The 17774-nt window shown below is 36.8% G+C and overlaps 1 pseudogene; it reads left to right on the forward strand.

Moving 5' to 3' along the window:
• The first annotated feature begins 195 nt into the window (after positions 1-195).
• Positions 196-2092, forward strand: LOC109460293 (ferritin light chain pseudogene; annotated as a pseudogene).
• The last annotated feature ends 15682 nt before the right edge of the window (positions 2093-17774 follow it).

A 17774-nucleotide genomic window follows, 5' to 3' on the forward strand; every position in this document is an offset into this window, starting at 1 on the left:
GCAGTCCCGGAATCTCTCTCTGCTTCAATAGTGTTTGGACAGAACAGACCCAGGGATGCCCCTTCTTCCAGTCTCCAACACCCTCCAACCTCTTTTCCAGTTGCAACTTCCAGAATAATCTCAGCCGTCCGGGGCCTCTGAGACCAGCCAACACTATTTTTTTTTTTAAACTTAACTCCTTATTACTAAGCAACCATGAGCTCCCAAATTCATCAGAATTATACCACCAAGATGGAGGCCGCGGTCAACCGCCTGGTCAATCTGTACCGGCGGGCCTCCTACGCCTACCTCTCTCAGGGCTTCTATTTAGCCATGACAATGTGGCTCTGGAGGGCATGAGCCACTTCTTCCACGAGTTGGCCAAGAAGCGGGAGGGTGCCGAGTGTCTCCTGAAGATGCAAAACCAGCGCGGCAGCCCTGCCTTCTTCCAGGACCTGCAGAAGCCTTCCCAAGATGAGTGGGGTAAAACTGAAGATGCCATGGAAGCTGCCGTGGTCATGGAGAAGAACCTGAACCAGGACCTTTTGGATTTGCACATCCTGGGTTCTGCCCCCACCGACCCCCATGTCTGTGACTTCCTGGAGAACCACTTCCTGGATGCGGAGGTGAAACTTATCAAGAAGATGGGTGACCACGTGACTAACCTCCGCAGGCTGGCCAGCCCATAGGCCACGCTTGGCCAGTATCTCTTCCAAAGACTCGCCCTCAAACACAACTGGGAACCTTTGGAGCCCAGAGGCCTTTCAGAGGCCCCACTGCATCCCCCTGGAGTTGGGCTTCTCACTGAGCCTCTGCCTGCTACCACTAGGCGCCCTCTCCCATGCCGTGGACCAAATGGAAACAATAAAACTTTTTACAGAAATAAATAAATAAAATTTAGCAAAAAAAAAAGGAATAAATAGAAATAGAATATGGACCTTCAAAAAAATAGGAAAAAATCAACAGAGAAAACTGTCGATTCAAAAAAGACTAAAGAAAAAAAACCACAAAGGAAAAAAAAGAGAAAAACACAAAGAAAATCATTGTACATTGAGAATACATACCACAAAAGATACGATGGCTGAAATATATCCAAATTTGCTATTAATCAAAATAAATGTCAAGTAACTAAACTTGCCCATTAGCAGACAGACTTGAGTTTGGAGTTTTAAACATGAACCAATATGCTATTTGTAAGGCCCACACTTAAAACAAAGTGATGTGTTGAATATAAAAGGATAACAAAAGATATTCCAGGGAAATATCAATAGAAAGAAAACTGGTAGAGTAATAATAATATCAGACAAAATAGATTCAAAGCAAAGCACATTAAAAGGTAAAATCAGGTTTATCTCATATACGTCACAGGACCAATTCACTAAGAAGATAAAACACTAAGGTTACTTCAAGAAACAGATAAATTTTTCATATAAGCTTCAGTTTATAAAACAGAAAGTTTCCAAACTCATTTTATGAGACTAACAAATTTCCTTCCTATTGGGCAAATATCACAGGAAAAGTTTTTTTTTTCCCCCTCTGGATGTTATTATGTCAATAAATACAACTCTCAGAGGAGGACATAGCTTTGGGCAGGGTTTCTCAGTTTCCGTAATATTGACAGTTTTTTGGCTGGATAATTCTTTGCTGTGGGGGTGCTGTCCTGTACATAGTAGGATGTTTAACAGCATTGCTGGCCTCTTCCCACTCGATGCCAATGGCACTCTCCTCCCTGCACCCAGCTGCAACAACCAAAACTGTCTCCAGACATTGACAAATGTTCTCTGGGAGGCAAAATCATTCCCAGTTGAAAACTACTCAAAGAATCTCAGAGGACTGGAGCTGGAAAGACTAGTAAGTCATAGCTGAACCCAACCTACCTCTAAATTTCCAGTTAGATGAACCAATACATTTTCTTACTGTTTAAACCATTTTAAGACTAATTTTCACTTACTTACAGCCAAAGCATCAAAAAAGTTACACTCTGTGCCTAAGCCAAGCTCTCATTTTTTTTGGCAGAAATTATTTGCAATCCTTTATAGTTAATTTTTTTCCCCATTGATCTTTAGACTACCTGTCATGTCGAAGAGAAAATAATCCAGTTGAGATTTCTTGAAAATGATTCTTCCAATCCACGAACACGGAATGTCTTTCCATTTCTTTGTGTCTTCTTCAATTTCTTTTAAAAATGTCTTATAGTTTTCAGCGTACAGGTCCTCCGCATCCTTGGTTAGGTTTATTCCTAGGTATTTTATTCTTTTCGTTGCAATTGCAAAGGGAATTATTGTTGTTGTTGTTGTTGATTTATTTATTTTTCTGATATTCCCGTTAGTATACAGAAATGCAGTGGCCTTTGTACGTTGATTTTGTAGCCGGCAACTTTACTGTATTAGTTTATTGTTTCTAACAGCTTTTTTGTGGAGTCTTTAGTGTTTTCTATATATAGCATTATGTCATCTGCAAAAAGTGACAATTTAATTTCTTTATTCCCAATTTGGATGCCTTTTATTTCTTTCTCTTGCTCTGGCTAGGACTTCCAATACTATGTTGAAAAGCAGTGGTGATAGGGAATAACCCCGTCTTGTTCCTGAACATAGAGTGAAGGGCTTCAGTTTTTCACCATTAATTATATTAGCTGAGGGTTTGTCATGTATGGCCTTTATTATGTTAAGGTATTTTCCTTAATAAATGACATTTTATTAAGTGTCATTTGTGAAAAAATGGATGGATCTTGAGGTTATTATTCTAAGTGAAATAAGTCACACAGGAAAAATTTGAGAACCACATGATTTCACTGATATGTGGGATATAAAACTGAAAGCAACAAAGAAACAAGACAAAGAAACAAAAACTCATAGACACATACAACAGTTTAGTGGTTACCAGAGGGTAAGCGGGGAGGGGAGTGTTAGATGAGGGTAAATGGGGTCAAATGTACGGTGATGGAAGGAGAACTGATTCTGGGTAGTGAACACATAATGTGATAGATAGATGATGTACTACAGAATTGTACACTTGAAACCTATGTAATTTTACTAACCATTGTCACCTCAATGAATTTTAACTAAAAGAAAAAGAAAAAAGAAAGCAATGATGTAGTTGGAGAGAATTTGCATCATTCCAACATATAGGGTTTTCATTCAATTTTCATGTGGCCCTTTCTGCTCCTAAATACACTTTTATAATTTTTGCCATATTGGTCTTGCACATTTCCTGTTAAGTTTAGGCTTGTGCATTTTTATTTTGTTGCTATTGATAAATGGCAGTATTTCCCTGATGTGATATCTGATTAATAATATAATTTCTGACTGATATCAAAATTAGGAGAATTTATCTTTTTCAAGGAGCAGGAAATGATGTCCCACTGAGCCAAATCTGACCTGAAGTGTGTTCTTGTCAATAAAGTTTTATTAGCACACAGCCAGGCTCATTCATTTATATATTGTCTATGGGTGTTTTCACACTACAACAGAATTGAGTAGTAGAGACTATTTTAGGCTTTGAGGACCATAGGGTCTCTATGGTCCTCAAAGCCTAAAATATTTATCGGCTGGTCCTTTATGAAAGAAGTTTACTGGTTTCTGGTCTACTTCAACAAACTCTTTTCAGTTTCAATTATTTTTCAGTTAAGACTGAAGACTGGTATTTACATTACCAATCCAATCTTCATATAAGCAAGCTTTTATCTCCCCTTTTGCATAATTCATTCCTCTTATTTTGGGGGTTGGTTGGTTGGTCAGCTGTTATTAACAAACTGCTTAAAACTTTTTTAAAATGCCTTTGGGATTTAACTATTGAATATAATCTGACTTGGGGTTTAAATAGTTTTTCTTTATTGTATTAAGAGAATATTTTTATACCTCTCTTATTCTTAGCCTTTTAATCATGAATGAATGTTGGACTACATTGACTACCTTTTGATGATTAAATATTTTATCTCAAAATCTATTCATGTGGCTAATTATTTCAGTACTGAATACTCAACCACCTTTGCATTCATGGAATAAATTATATTCATTAATGATATGTCATTTTCCAGTTTGTTCCTACATTTTTTAAGAGCATTGTATAAATAATTATTTGCATCAATATTTAAAAGACATATCAATCTATTTACTTTTTTGTGCTATTTTTGTTGGGTTTCATCAGAATTACACTATATTAATGCCATGTTTCCCCGAAAATAAGACCTAACCGGACAATGAGCTCTAATGTGTCTTTTGGAACAAAAATTAATATAAGATCTGGTCTTATTTTATAATAAATATAATATAATATAATATAATATAATATAATAATATAATATAATATAATATAATATAATATAATATAATATAATATAATATAATATAATATAATATAATATAATACTGGGTCTTATATTAATTTTTGCTCCAAAAGACGCATTAGAGCTGATTGTCCAGCTAGGTCTTATTTTCAGGGAAACACAGTGATATGAAAAGAGAAGTTTTCCCTTTTATTCTAGGCCCTGGAACAGTTTCTATAGAAAATAATTTATTTGTACCTAAAGTACTGAAGAAATTCTAATATAAAACTATCTGGGTAAAGAGAGATTGTTTTAGAGCTAATTCTTTAAAAACTTTTCTAGTTTCTTCCAGAGTCACTGGTTCTCTTCATTTTTCTACATCCTGAGATAATTTTAGCCATTTGAGTTTTCCCAGAGGACCAATACCTTGAGTTTTCAAATTGGTTAGCAGACAATTGTACATAAAAATCTGTTATTTTCAACAAACTCTCTGTGTCTCATTTTCTTTCTTTTGCTTTTTTTCTTTCCTTTGTCTTTTATTCTTCTTAATTAGAGTCTCCAGGGAGGTATGTATCCTCCTCCCACCCCAATTATTTGCCCTTGAATTTATTTTATTAATTTTACATATTCAATTTTCTGTTTTACAAATTTCCCTTTTCAATTGGCATTTAGAGGGTCATTGGTGAACCTTAAAAACAAAGTTTCTCACTTTCAGCAATAACATTTTTCTTCTTCCCTCTAAATTCTAATCCAAACACAACTATTTGCAGGCAGCTTCAAGTCCTTAAAACAATGCTTCTATATTTTGGATATAGCATAATGGAAAATAGTATCAACATTTTTGTAAGAAGAAGCAGAGATAGAATTATGAAAGAAATTCCTAAAATTAAGAAATACTATTATCTTTTACAAAGCACATGAACAGACCCACTAATAGAAAATGCAATCAACTAGATTTAAAAATGTTCAATTTCTCTAAAGAAGAATTGTATGAAATAAAATCATACTTTGCTTTATTTATAAATTAGCAAAGCTTTTTTTTCTTATGCTGATAGCACAAAATGCTGATAAATGTATAAACGGGCACTTTTCTGGCAATAGTATAAATTTATACACCATTTTATGAAGTAATTCACAAGTTTGAAACAAAAGCTTTCAAGGGGTTTTAATGTGCCAATTTACTTCTTGAATTCTATTTTAAGGAAAAAGCTCATCATAGTATTATGTACAATTATGAAAATTCAGATATAACCTAAAAGTTTCAAAATAGAAAAATGATTAATTAAATTATGACTGATTCACTTGATAAAATTGGATGATTTAAAATGTTAATAACAAGTGTGTGGTAACATGAAAAATATTTATGCATCATTGTTAAGTAAAAAGGCAGCATTTAAAAGTTGTGTAGATAACATATTAACAATGATGTGCCCTTTTTATTTTTATGCATGGAAAAATATATATATATTTTTTTTTCTTTTTTATATGTATTTTTATATATATTTCCATATATATATATATATATGGAGCGAGAGAGAGAGAGAGAGATCATATAATAATATACCTATATATTAGCATTGTGGCAGTGTGTATACTAAGGTTATGAGATTACAAATTGTTTTATTTCATCTTTTACTTTTGTGCTTTTCCATACATTTTACTGAAATATAATTCACATAGAACAAAATTCACCATTTTAAAGTGTACACTTCAGGGGTTTTTACTATATTGCTCTGCAGCCATGACTAATTCACCACACAAATTCCAGAACATTTTCATCAACACTAGAAGAATCCCTATAACTATAAGCAGTTAGTCCCAAATTCCCTCTGCCCTCTTTCCCAAGGCAACCACTAATTAATTTTCAATACCTATGCAGATTTATACGGACATTTCATATACATGGAATAATACAATATGTGGCCTTTTGTGCCAGCCTTCTTTAATTTAACATAATGCTTTCAAGGTTCACCCACGTCATAGCATATAATAATACTTCATTTCTTTTTATGGCTAAACACTATTCCATCATATGGATATACCACATTGCTTTATCCATTTAGCAGCTAATGGACATTTGGGTTGATTCCACTTTTGAGCTACAATAAATAATGCTAATATGAGTGTAGGTATACAAGTTTTTGTGGGAACATATTTTCAATTCTCTCATGTATATACCTAGAAGTAAAACTGCTGAGTCATATGATAATTCTGTGTTTAACATTTTGAGGAGACACCAAGTTGTTTTCCACAATGTCAGCACCATTTTGCATTCCCTTCAAAAATGTATAAGCGCTCTGATTTCCGCATATCATCACCAACACTTATATCCATTTTTCCTCATCACAGCCGTCCTAGTGATATGAAGGAGTTTCTCATCGTGGTTTTGATTTCTAGTTCTTCTCATCTGCAAGTAGCTTTACTTCTTCCTTTCCATACTAGCTTTCAATTCTGCCCTAGGAAAATATCACACAGTATGTGGTTTACGCGATAGAAATGAATTTTCTCACAATTCTGGAGAAGCCAGAATTCTAAGACCACAATGTTGACTGGTTTGGTTTCTCTCTCTGTGGCCTCTTTCTGTGGCTTTGCAGATGGCTACCTTCTCATTGTATCCTCACATGGTCTTTTCTCTGTGTTCATGTGTCCCTATATCCATGTGTCCAAATTTCCTCTTCTTATAAGGACAAGAGTCAGCTTGGATTAGGGCTCTCCCTAAAGACCTCATTTTAAATTAGCCCTCTATTTAAAGACATTATCTCCAAATACAGTTACATTTTTGGGTTCAAGTCTTTCCTTAGCATGTGAACAGCCTTTGCCATGTGCACGGAATTCTAGATTCTCAGGAATACACTGGACTGGAGCTTTTCAAAGACATTAAAGATTTCTCATTCCCCAGCGTTTCCTCCCAAGAATTCTGATTAGTCTATTGCTTTTCTCAACTCTTATATACGGCCTCTGACAGAAGCAACTAACACATCAACCTGTAAATGTTTTCAACAAATGCCCCTGGGAAGCAGTTTTAGAACTAGGCCAATTCTGAATTAAGGGAAAATAAAGGCAAGTCTTTTGAGTCAGTCTTTTAGGGAGTCGTCAGACAGGTCAGAAGAAATAATTACAGTTCTTCTGAATGAGGTCTGTTCTGCTCCCTCAGATACCAAAAATGTGGGCTGTTATTTCCACAGCTATTGCTGAGCTTGGGAGCAATTGATGGGACTAGGGTAAGTTAAAATTCCACAAAGTTTACTGTTATTATTTAAAATCCACCAATTTTCTTGAATAAGTGTTCACTAGATTGTGGTAAACCTTTGGCTAATTTCCACAATACTGCAAAAGCTGATTCTGACCACCTTTGCCCATTATTTTTACGCCTTTTAAGAGGAGTGGAATATGGTGTTCCTTACTCTGCAATTTTTGCTGATATCACTCCATATGTTTTATATTAATACAGCATTTACTTTTTTGTATAGCCATGTCAGAAGAACTTTTTCCTAGTTTGGTTGCATAAGATGAGTATGGCAAGCATTGCATACTGTGGGGGCAAGTAAGTCTTTCGAACAAGGACATAAAATATGAAGTTGCTCTTGTTTGAACATTATGTTACTATTAATGATGTTCTATGCATCAGAAAATGCTTTAGAGTAAAATATGAAAGGCATACTTCTTCACAGTATTGTGCCAGAAATTTCCTGATCATCACCAGTTTCTTTTTACAAATAATTTAGGGAACACCTGTCTAATCTACTATCAAATAGGTAAAACAGATTGATTATATTTATGACTTAACATTATAAGTCCATGTCTCTGATGAAAAACACTGCTATGAAAAACAAATTCATTTCAAAACATTAATGATGCAAAAAAAAAAATAATATGCTAGTGAGACAACAAATTGTCCAGAAATTGGATGAAACAGCTGTTGGCCAGATGTAGGGGAAGTGGAGGGGAGACAGGGATAGATGTTCTCCAATTCAAAAATGATCATTTCCCCTGTTGTGAGATAAGCAGGTCTCAGGGACATTAATCAAACATATACCTTAACAAAATTATGAAATGGACATTGCCTTAAATAGGCTCTCAAGTGAAATGCAATAGTAAAAAACAAATGTGTATTTAGTAAAGTGCTATGATCAAAAGGATTTATTGATTTATTTTTTACCATTTTAAAAAGACTTCCTGGACTCACGGACTTCTCTTGGTTACAGGATGTAGAGAACTTATGAAGTCAGCAGGCTCTTGGTGGAGAAGAGTGAAATGTTTCAGATAGAGATGACAACTTGGGAGAGCTAACACTGAATACGTTTTTAAGAGGAAAAGGGGAAGATGGAAGACAAGAACACTAGAAAAGTAAGACCGACAAAGCACTGAACAAAGGACAGCTCTGGGATGTAAGTTCCCACATGGTCAGAACCTTGAGAGTTTGAGAATTCAAAACAGCACACTAAATGCCAAATTTGTTCACAACATTTCCTTATTAAAAACAATATGTTTCCTCCTTTTCGTTTTTGTACTTTACCTGTATGTCTCAATTCTGATACAAATAAAATGTGTGCCTACATGAAAAAGTATTAGCTCCAGCTGCCATGACAAAATACCACAATCTTAGTGGCTTAAACAATACAAATTTATTTTCTCACAGTTCTGGAGGCTGGAAGTCCATGTTGAAGGTGCCAGTATGGTCAGGTTCTGGAGAGAGCTCTGTTCCTGGCTTGCGGACAGCCACCGTCTCAATGTGTCCTTATGTACATGGCAGAGAAGGGGATGGGGACAAAGACTGCACACATGCTCTGTGGTGTCTCCTCTTAAGGGCACTAATCCCCCATGAAGGCCTCACCCCATGATCTCATCTAAACCTAATCATCTCCCAAAGGGCCTCTCTTGAAATACCATCACATTGGGGGTTAAGGCTTCAACATGTGAATTTGGAGTGTACACAATTCAATCCACAGCAGAAAAATATGTTATGCATTATGTTTTATTCTTTTCCTAAAACTTCTATTATTACAAATGTTAAGGAAAACTAATGTGTGTGTGTATATTTCTTCTTGTCAGCTTAATTAAAGATGAAGAGAAACAGTTGTCAGTCAGGTGAAACACATGAATATCAAAGTGTGAAGAGATTAGATGTCTTGTTACCTAAGGAAATGTTACTCTGAGAAGCAGGTAATAGACATTCTCTGACATGGCTAGAGCAGGTAATGGCAGTTCAGCCATCCGTATTTCTCTGAGCAGGCTTAGTGATCCATCTCATTTCAGCGGGGCTGTATTGAGAGGTTTATTGAAAAATTGTGATTTCTTCAGATTGCAGTTATAATAAGGCAGCCGTTTCATTTATATCTTAATTCAGTGGCTTCACTCACTTACTAATTGTTCCAATACAATGATGATTAGAAAGCTGAAGAATTCTATGCTCTACAAAGCTTTTGACATATACACACCTTTTCATCATAGAAATTTATCTTCCAACTTGGGTGCTGCCAGAAACATCTTTTAAGTACAGAATAATGAATATGAAATTAATTAGATCAAGACTTCATCATTTCCAATATCATAGGGTGATAGTTTCATTTTGTATTTAAAAATTATTTGGTTAAGATTAAATATCTAGGGACTTTGTTAACCCTGAGGTTGAAATACTTAATTCAAAGAAACTTTGATCCCTTAATTATTCCCATTGTATTGTACACTGACGGGAATTATATTTATCATCAGCCAAGAAAATTAATCTAGTAAAACTACTGATGTGAATCCTGATTATGATAAGTTTGAAGAAATTGTTTTCCTGGGTTTATTTAATGTCGATCTCTAAAAACAAATGAAATTGATTAGTAAGTATGTAGAAAGCAAACATTTCTAAGATGAGTCATACTAGGGAGGGCTGTCCTCTTCGGATTACTTAATTTTGGAAAAGAGCATGAAGGCCTAGCCAATACCTCCAGCAAGAAATATTTCATCTGAGGAATGTCACCATGTGATAGTATGGTGGTCCTAGGATTCTCCTTGTGTTTTCAACAGACTTTGACACTGTAAATGGATTTTTCCTGGTAAATGCTATGTAAATATTAACACAAATACCTCATTTATAGAATAATACGTTCTTAGGGTTGGGGGGCACCCTTAATCTTAAAGACTAAAATGATCCAAAGAGGCATCTTTAAGTGAAGAGCCTGAACCCTACTCTAAAGTACAAAGATAATTAGTAGTAGAGATTAGGCAGAGGAAATCTTGTTTAATTAAAAAGGTTCTGTCTCCACTGCTGGATGTAATCTCTATAGGTGAAAAATAAGTCTGACATTAAACTCATTGACTTGGATCCTGTTGTTCACTTTTCCAAATGGGTGGTTTGACTTTATTATATGCAACTGATACATCTGGGAGTCAGAGTTATATGAAGCAGCAAGAAACAGTATCTAAATCTTTCAAATGAATCGTTACCTCATTTTTGCAACATAGATGAAATGCCAAATATGTATTCTGCCATGATTTCATAGAACTATAACCCTATAATTTAATTTTGTCCCCAAACAAAAATTGGTGATCCAATAATAACATTTAAACAGGTGCCAACCCACTTCACAATTACCTTAGAAAGTTACAAAAACAAGGTCTTGTTTTGTTTGTATTTAAATAAAGCATTTAGTTAGCTGTCTTTTAAAGCAGAATTTCAGCAGAACTGGGCACACGATTAGGAGCCCTTTTCTTATCTCCCTCAGACTATGTATCCATATTAATCAAATACACTACACTGTAGTAAAAGTGGCAAAGATTTTTAAAAAGAGAATTCTTAAGTGTATCAAAAATGAAAATCAGGGGATTTCTGGTCAAGATGGTGAAGTAGGTACACACTGTGCTCACCTCCTCTCAGGACCGCATCAATTACAACTAAACTGCAGAACAACCATTATTAAGAATCACCTGAAATCTAGCTGGACTGAGCCCTACAACTAAGGACGTGCAGAAGAAGCCACCTTGAGACTGGCAGGAGGGGCAGAAATGAGGAATGGGCTGGTCCCATTCCCATGTGTGACCATTAAAAATTGGGAGGGATATCTGGGCTGCAGAGGTTCCCCCCCAGGAGCGAGGGCTGCCAGCCCCTCCCCCAGCACAGGGTTCCAGGGCTAGGGAGAGAAGTCTCCATAAATTCTGGCTCTGAAAACCAGCAGAGATTGTGGCGAGTGAGAAAGAGGGTGGCTGCACTCCCAGGTGCTCCTCTTAAAGGGACTGCACATGGACTTACTCCGATGGAATCACTGGCACTGAGCTCCAGCACTGGGGCAGCAGTTCCTGGGGCACCAGGGACATGCAGGAAGGAACTGAATTGTCTGGCTTCAGGATGAGGCCTGGAAGGGCACCTTTCTCCGCATGAAGGAGCTGGCAGAAGCCATTGTTCCTTTATTGAGCCCTCCCCTTTCCTTTCATGCAGACACAGGCAGACCCCATACCTGAGTCTCCATCAACCTGGCTATGGCCTTCCTCTGCTCCACCCTAGTGATTCCCTGAGACCACGCTCCACACAACTTTCAGGTACACCCAAGCCTCTTCCAGTGACTTTTCCCTATAAACAGCCTACCTTGGCTCATGCTTTGGACTTTTCTAAAATCTCTCAAAGGTTCACAAAACCCAAACAAGCAGCATCTGGCTTCAGTGTGTCCTGTACTTCTGGCTGAGCAACCCTAAGCCCGGCACTAGCGGCAGCCGGCCTTGGTTCGTGGCTTGGCCTCTCGAGGCACCTCCAAGCCTGGCACAAGTGGTGGTCATTTGTGGATTGCTTTGTGGCTCATACCAGGTGGCTCCAAGCAGGGCACAGACTGTGGCAGAACTTGGCATGCTGTGGATCCCCTCCAAGGAGGACCCAGGGCTGGCAGGACTGGTGGCTAGAATCAGACCCAGCAGGAGCATCAGCTGGCCACCTCCAAGGACAACACACCCAAAGGACAAATGGGCAGGCACCAGAGCTCCACTAAAGCAAACCCTGCTCTATAGGGTCAGCCCTTGCACCACAGCTCCTCCACTGGAGTAACAGCGAATCCTCACAACCAATCAGTCTGAGGTCCAATCCCTCCTATTGATGTGCAAAAGCAATCAAATCTCAACTACAACAGGAGGACACATACAACCCACACAAGGGCACACATGCAACCCGGCTCTGGTGACCAGGGAGACTGCACCACTGGGGCCCACAGGACGCCTACTGCATAAGGCTACTCTACTAAGCCTGGGAGGCACAGCAGCCCTACATAGAAACAAATATAGGGAGGCAGTTAAAATGAGGAGACAAAGAAACATGTCCCAAATGAAAAAACAGAACAAAAGTCCAGAAAAAGAACTAAACAAAATGGAGACAAGCAATCTAGCAGACACACAGTTCCAAACACTGCTTATAAGGATGCTCAATGACGTCAGGGACAACTTCAACAAAGAGATAGGAAACATAAAAATGGAGATAGAAAACATGAAAAAGAATCAGTCAGAAACAAGGATTACAATAACTGAAATGAAGAATACATTACAGGGAATCAACAGTAGATTAGATGAAGCAGAGGATCTAATCAGCGATTTAGAAAATACAATAGCAGAAAACACCCAATCAGAACAGCAAAAAGAAAAAAGAAACCCCCCCCCCCCAAATTAGGAGAGCTTAAGGGGCCTCTGGGACAACATCAAGCGTAACAACATTTGTATCACAGGGGTACCAGAAGGAGAAGAGAGAGAGCAAGGAATTGTAAACCAATTTGAAGAAATAATGACTGAAAACTTCCCTAATCTGGTGAAAGAAATAGACATACAAGCTCAGTAAGCACAAAGTTCCAAGCAAGATTAGCCCAAACTTTCTTGGAGGCCAACACCAAGACACAGCATCATTAAAATGACAAAGGTTAAAGACAAAGAGAGGATCCTAAAAGAAGCAGGAGAAAAGCAGTTAGTGACCTACAAGGAAGTTCCCATTAGACTGTCAGCTGACCTCTCAACAGAAAATTTTCAGGCCAGAAGGCACTGGCACAAAATATTCAAAGTGATAAAAAGCAAGGACTTACAACCAAGATTACTCTACCCTGCAAAACTACCATTTAGAATTGAAGGGCAAAGAAAGAGCTTCCCAGACAAAAAAAAAAAAGAAAAGAAAAAAAGCTAAAGGAGTTTGTCACCACTAAACCAGTATTATAAGAAATGTTAGTGATACTTCTTTAAGACAGAAAGAAAAAAGATTTTTAAAAAATGTGAATAATAAAATGGTAATAACTACACATCTATCAAAAATTACTTTAGGGGCGGACAGGTGGCTCAGTTGGTTGGAGCGTGTGCTCTGGTCAGCGGGGCTGCCGGTTTGATTCCCACATGGGCCAGCGAGCTGCACCCTCCGCAGCTGGAGTGGGGTCAGTGAGCTGCCGCTGAGCTCCCAGGTGGCCAGATGGCTCAGCTGGTTGGAGCACAGGCTCTCAACCACAAGGTTGCCAGTTCGACTCCTGCGCGGGATGGTGGGCTGCGCCCCCTGCAACTAACAACTGCGACTGGACCTGGAGCTGAGCTGCGCCTTCCACAGCTATGATTGAAAGGACAACTTAACTTGGATAGAGCTTATGAGTCCTGGGAAAAACATACTACTGTTCATTCCCCAATAAAAATTTTTTAAAAGTCCTGGAAATACACACTGTTCCCCAATAAAGTCCTGTTTCCCTTCCCCAATAAAATTAAAAATAAATAATAAATTACTTTAAATGTAAATGGATTAAATGATCCAATCAAAAGATAGGGTGGCTGAATTGATTAGAAAACAAGACCCTTATATATGCTGCCAAGACACTCACTTCAAATCGAAAGACACACACAGACTGAAAGTAAAGGAATAGGAAATAGATATTTCATGAAAATGGAAATGAAAATAAAAAGTTGTGGTAGCAATACTTATACCAGACAAAATAGACTTAAAACAAAGGACATAACAAGAGACACTAAAGGACCCAGTAATCCCAATTCTGGGTAATTATCCAAAGAAACCCAAAACGCTACTTCAAGGGGATGTGTGCATCCATACGTTCATTGCAGCGTTGTTTACAATGGCCAAGAAGCAGAGGCAGCCTGGGTGTTCATCGACAAAAGAATGGATAAAGAGGAGGTGTTACATAAATACAACGGAATATTGCTCCATCAGGGAGGGGAATGAGATCTTGCCATCTGTGGTGGTATGGATGGACCTAGAGGGTATTGTGCTGAGTGAAGTATGTCAGACTGAGAAAGACAAATACCATATGGTTTCGCTTATATGTGGAATCTAAAGAACAAAATTAACAAACAAACAAAATGGAAACAAACTAAAAGATACAGAGAACATTTTGATGGTTGCCATATGGGAGGGGGGTTGGGAATGGGTGAAAAAGGGTGAAAAGGATTAAAAAGTACAAATTGGTTGTTACACAGTAGTCATGGGGATATGGGCTATAGCATAAGGAATGTAGTCAGTAACATTGTAATAACTATGTATGGTGTCAGATGGGTACTAGATATATTGGGGTGATAGATGGAAGAGGTGATGGGGGACTGGGTGAAAGAGGTGAAGGCATTAAGAAGCACAAATTGGTAGTTACAAAATAGTCATGGGGATGTAAAGTGAAGCATTGGGAATGTGGTCAATAATATGGTAATAACTATGTATAGTGCCAGGTGGGTACCAGACTAGTCAGGGGGATCAATTCTTAAATTATACAAATGCTATCCTCTGTGCTGTACACCTGAAATTAATGTAAAATAATATTTAATGTCGATTGTAATTGGAAAATTTAAAAAGGGAAGAAAAAGGTGAAGGGGAATAACAGGTCCAAATTCCCAGGTATAACACAAGTATGTCATGGGGATGTAATGTACAGCATAGGGAATACAGTCAATAATATTGTGATAGTGTGGTACAGTGTCACATGGTTGCTGGACTTATAATGGAGGTCACTTCTTTAGGTATACAAATGTTGAATAACTATGGTATAAACCTGAAACTGATGTAATATTGTATATTAGCTATATTCTAATAAAAATCTTTTTAAAGAACCTTTAAAAATGAAAGGTATCAGATTAGCTTTAACAGTAACTGTGTAATATGTTAACTGAATTCTCCCAATTAATAAACATACACTTTGACCTTACAGGAGATCAGACTGGGTTTTAATAATAGGTATATATCTTAAGTGAAATGTGATAAAGAACAATATCGATTAAGGCTGTCAACAGAATGCCATGTTTTTATAGTTGTCTGTTTAGATGTGGGTTTACCCATTAGACTAAGACCATGGACTGTATCTTATTTATTTTTTGTATCCCTTATGTATTTTGTATACCGTATTTATCTTTAACATAACGTGTGGTATATAGTGAAATATTCAACATGTTTGTTAAATGAATGGCTTAATAGATCCAAAACAACTAATGGAAAAAATTTTAGTTAAACTTGGATTATGCACGTGTAGGCTTATGTTTCAAAATTACAATGCCCACCAACTAGATTATGTATCACTAAATCAGATGTTTGTTGATTAATTTTAGATTCAACTTCTAAAGGTATTGTGGCTATTTCAACACTACAAATGGTAGAGTCGTGACGGAATGTTTTCAACACATCAGTTTGATCCAATCAGCTACAGTATCTACATGGCAGCAGGATGGCACAGACTCAGAAGTATCAGTCTCTCTGTAGGCATTATCATGGTGACAGAATACGGCTGATTCCTTTCACTGAAAGCTATGGACAAAATCATTCACTAACTTCCTTGCTCCTAAGTATGATATAAGCTCACTTAAAACAGGCAAATCAGTTGGGCCTAGGGGGCAAATGCTTGTATTTTCTGTCTAGTAACAAAGGAGGATGTAACATTTTAAGAAAAGTAAGACAAAACTTAATTATTGTGGGTGTCGATACAGCAAATAACAAGGGTCAGTGAAAATATTATTTAAACCCTTGGTATTTCATTTCTATTGTCACTACCCAAAATATTAACTTTCTATGTAGATGTAAAGAAGGCACAGTTCATGCTTCCATCTTTCAGTTAATTGCTCATTAAACACATATTTCAGAATGATGCTGCTCAACGGAATTGTATTATAGACTTGCCTAAAATTTTGGTGTGATAATATTTGTGGTCCTGAAATATGATATTTTAATGAGACCCCCTACCATTTTGCCATTTATAGAAGTAAAGATCATAGAACTGGAAAGGGCACTACAAGCTTCTTGTCTTTAAACACTCAACATATTACTATGTAGATTTCTTATGGTGAGGTAACTAAAGCCCAGAAAAGTTGATACTTTCTCCATATGTTAGGTTGGTGCAAAAGTAATTGCCGTTTTTGCAATTATTTTTAAACTTTTAAACCACAATTACTTTTGCACCAACCTAATATTAAAATTTAAAAATGGTAGGAAGGACTAGAATATGTGTGCATGTATGTGTGTGTGCGTGTGTGTGTGTTCTAAATGTTTATTAATATTATTTTTAAGACTATTGGCATCTCTACTTCTTGTCTAAAATTAAGAGAAGTTAATGAAAAGAAGACACTGGTTACTCTATATTTTTACCCTCTTTAATACCTAGTGTGGTAATTATATCCAGGGCACCTAGATCTCATAAGAGGCAAAAAAACTTAGCTCCATTCAAATTTCAGACTAAATACCACCATGGAAACGTTTTGCTGTCAACATCTCTATGCTGATCTAACATATCATGTTCTTCCAAAGCCTGTTTCTGTACCTCAATGGAATAATATGTGCAGGAATCCATCATCTTCATTATCGTATGGGTAAGTAAAACATTGTCCTCATAACATTTTTTCTATGTGTACAATAAAGCCAGAGAACTGAGCCTGACATTCTAAATAAACAAAACAAAACAAAAAAAGCATACAAATCAAGTGTTGTCTACCTAATAATTCAGTAGGGTGGAATACCTAAAATTCTCTTTTAGTGGCTAATCCTCAAAAGGTTTCTCTTTGCCTAAGATTTCATTAATTAGGCAATGAGTCAGTACAACTTGAACTAATTCATTAGAAGATGATACCAATATTCACAGTTTTTTTCTTCCCACCCCCATCACTTAAACCACCTCAGTTTACATCCATAGATATTAAAATTTTAGGTGACCATAAAGGGAATCTGAGTTTGGGTTATCGACAAGTACCTAAAACAAACTGACTTTTATTTGTAAACATACAGAGCCATCACTAATTCCTCTGTCTCTCCCATATATGGAATTTAGGAATCTACTTTATTTGTCAAAATTCTATCTGTGTTACATAGCACCAAATTTTCTGAGGGCCAAATTCTTGAAGTAACAGTTCTTTTTTTCTAACTATTAACATCTTTCAGCATAAGATGCTACAATAAGCTCACAGGACTTTCCTCTATCTTTCAAGTTTTCGTGCTAAAATGAGTCATTCCAGGAAACCTAAGTCCCTGCCCTAATTATATTATAAATCCTAGTCTAATTAACCATTGTACTCTAAAATAAAGTAAACATTGGTTTTAACCAAGATTAATAGCCATAAGAGAATA

This window comes from Rhinolophus sinicus, chromosome 18 (assembly GCF_057876585.1).
Source record: "Rhinolophus sinicus isolate RSI-liver-muscle chromosome 18, RSI-T2T, whole genome shotgun sequence".
NCBI lineage: Eukaryota > Metazoa > Chordata > Mammalia > Chiroptera > Rhinolophidae > Rhinolophus > Rhinolophus sinicus.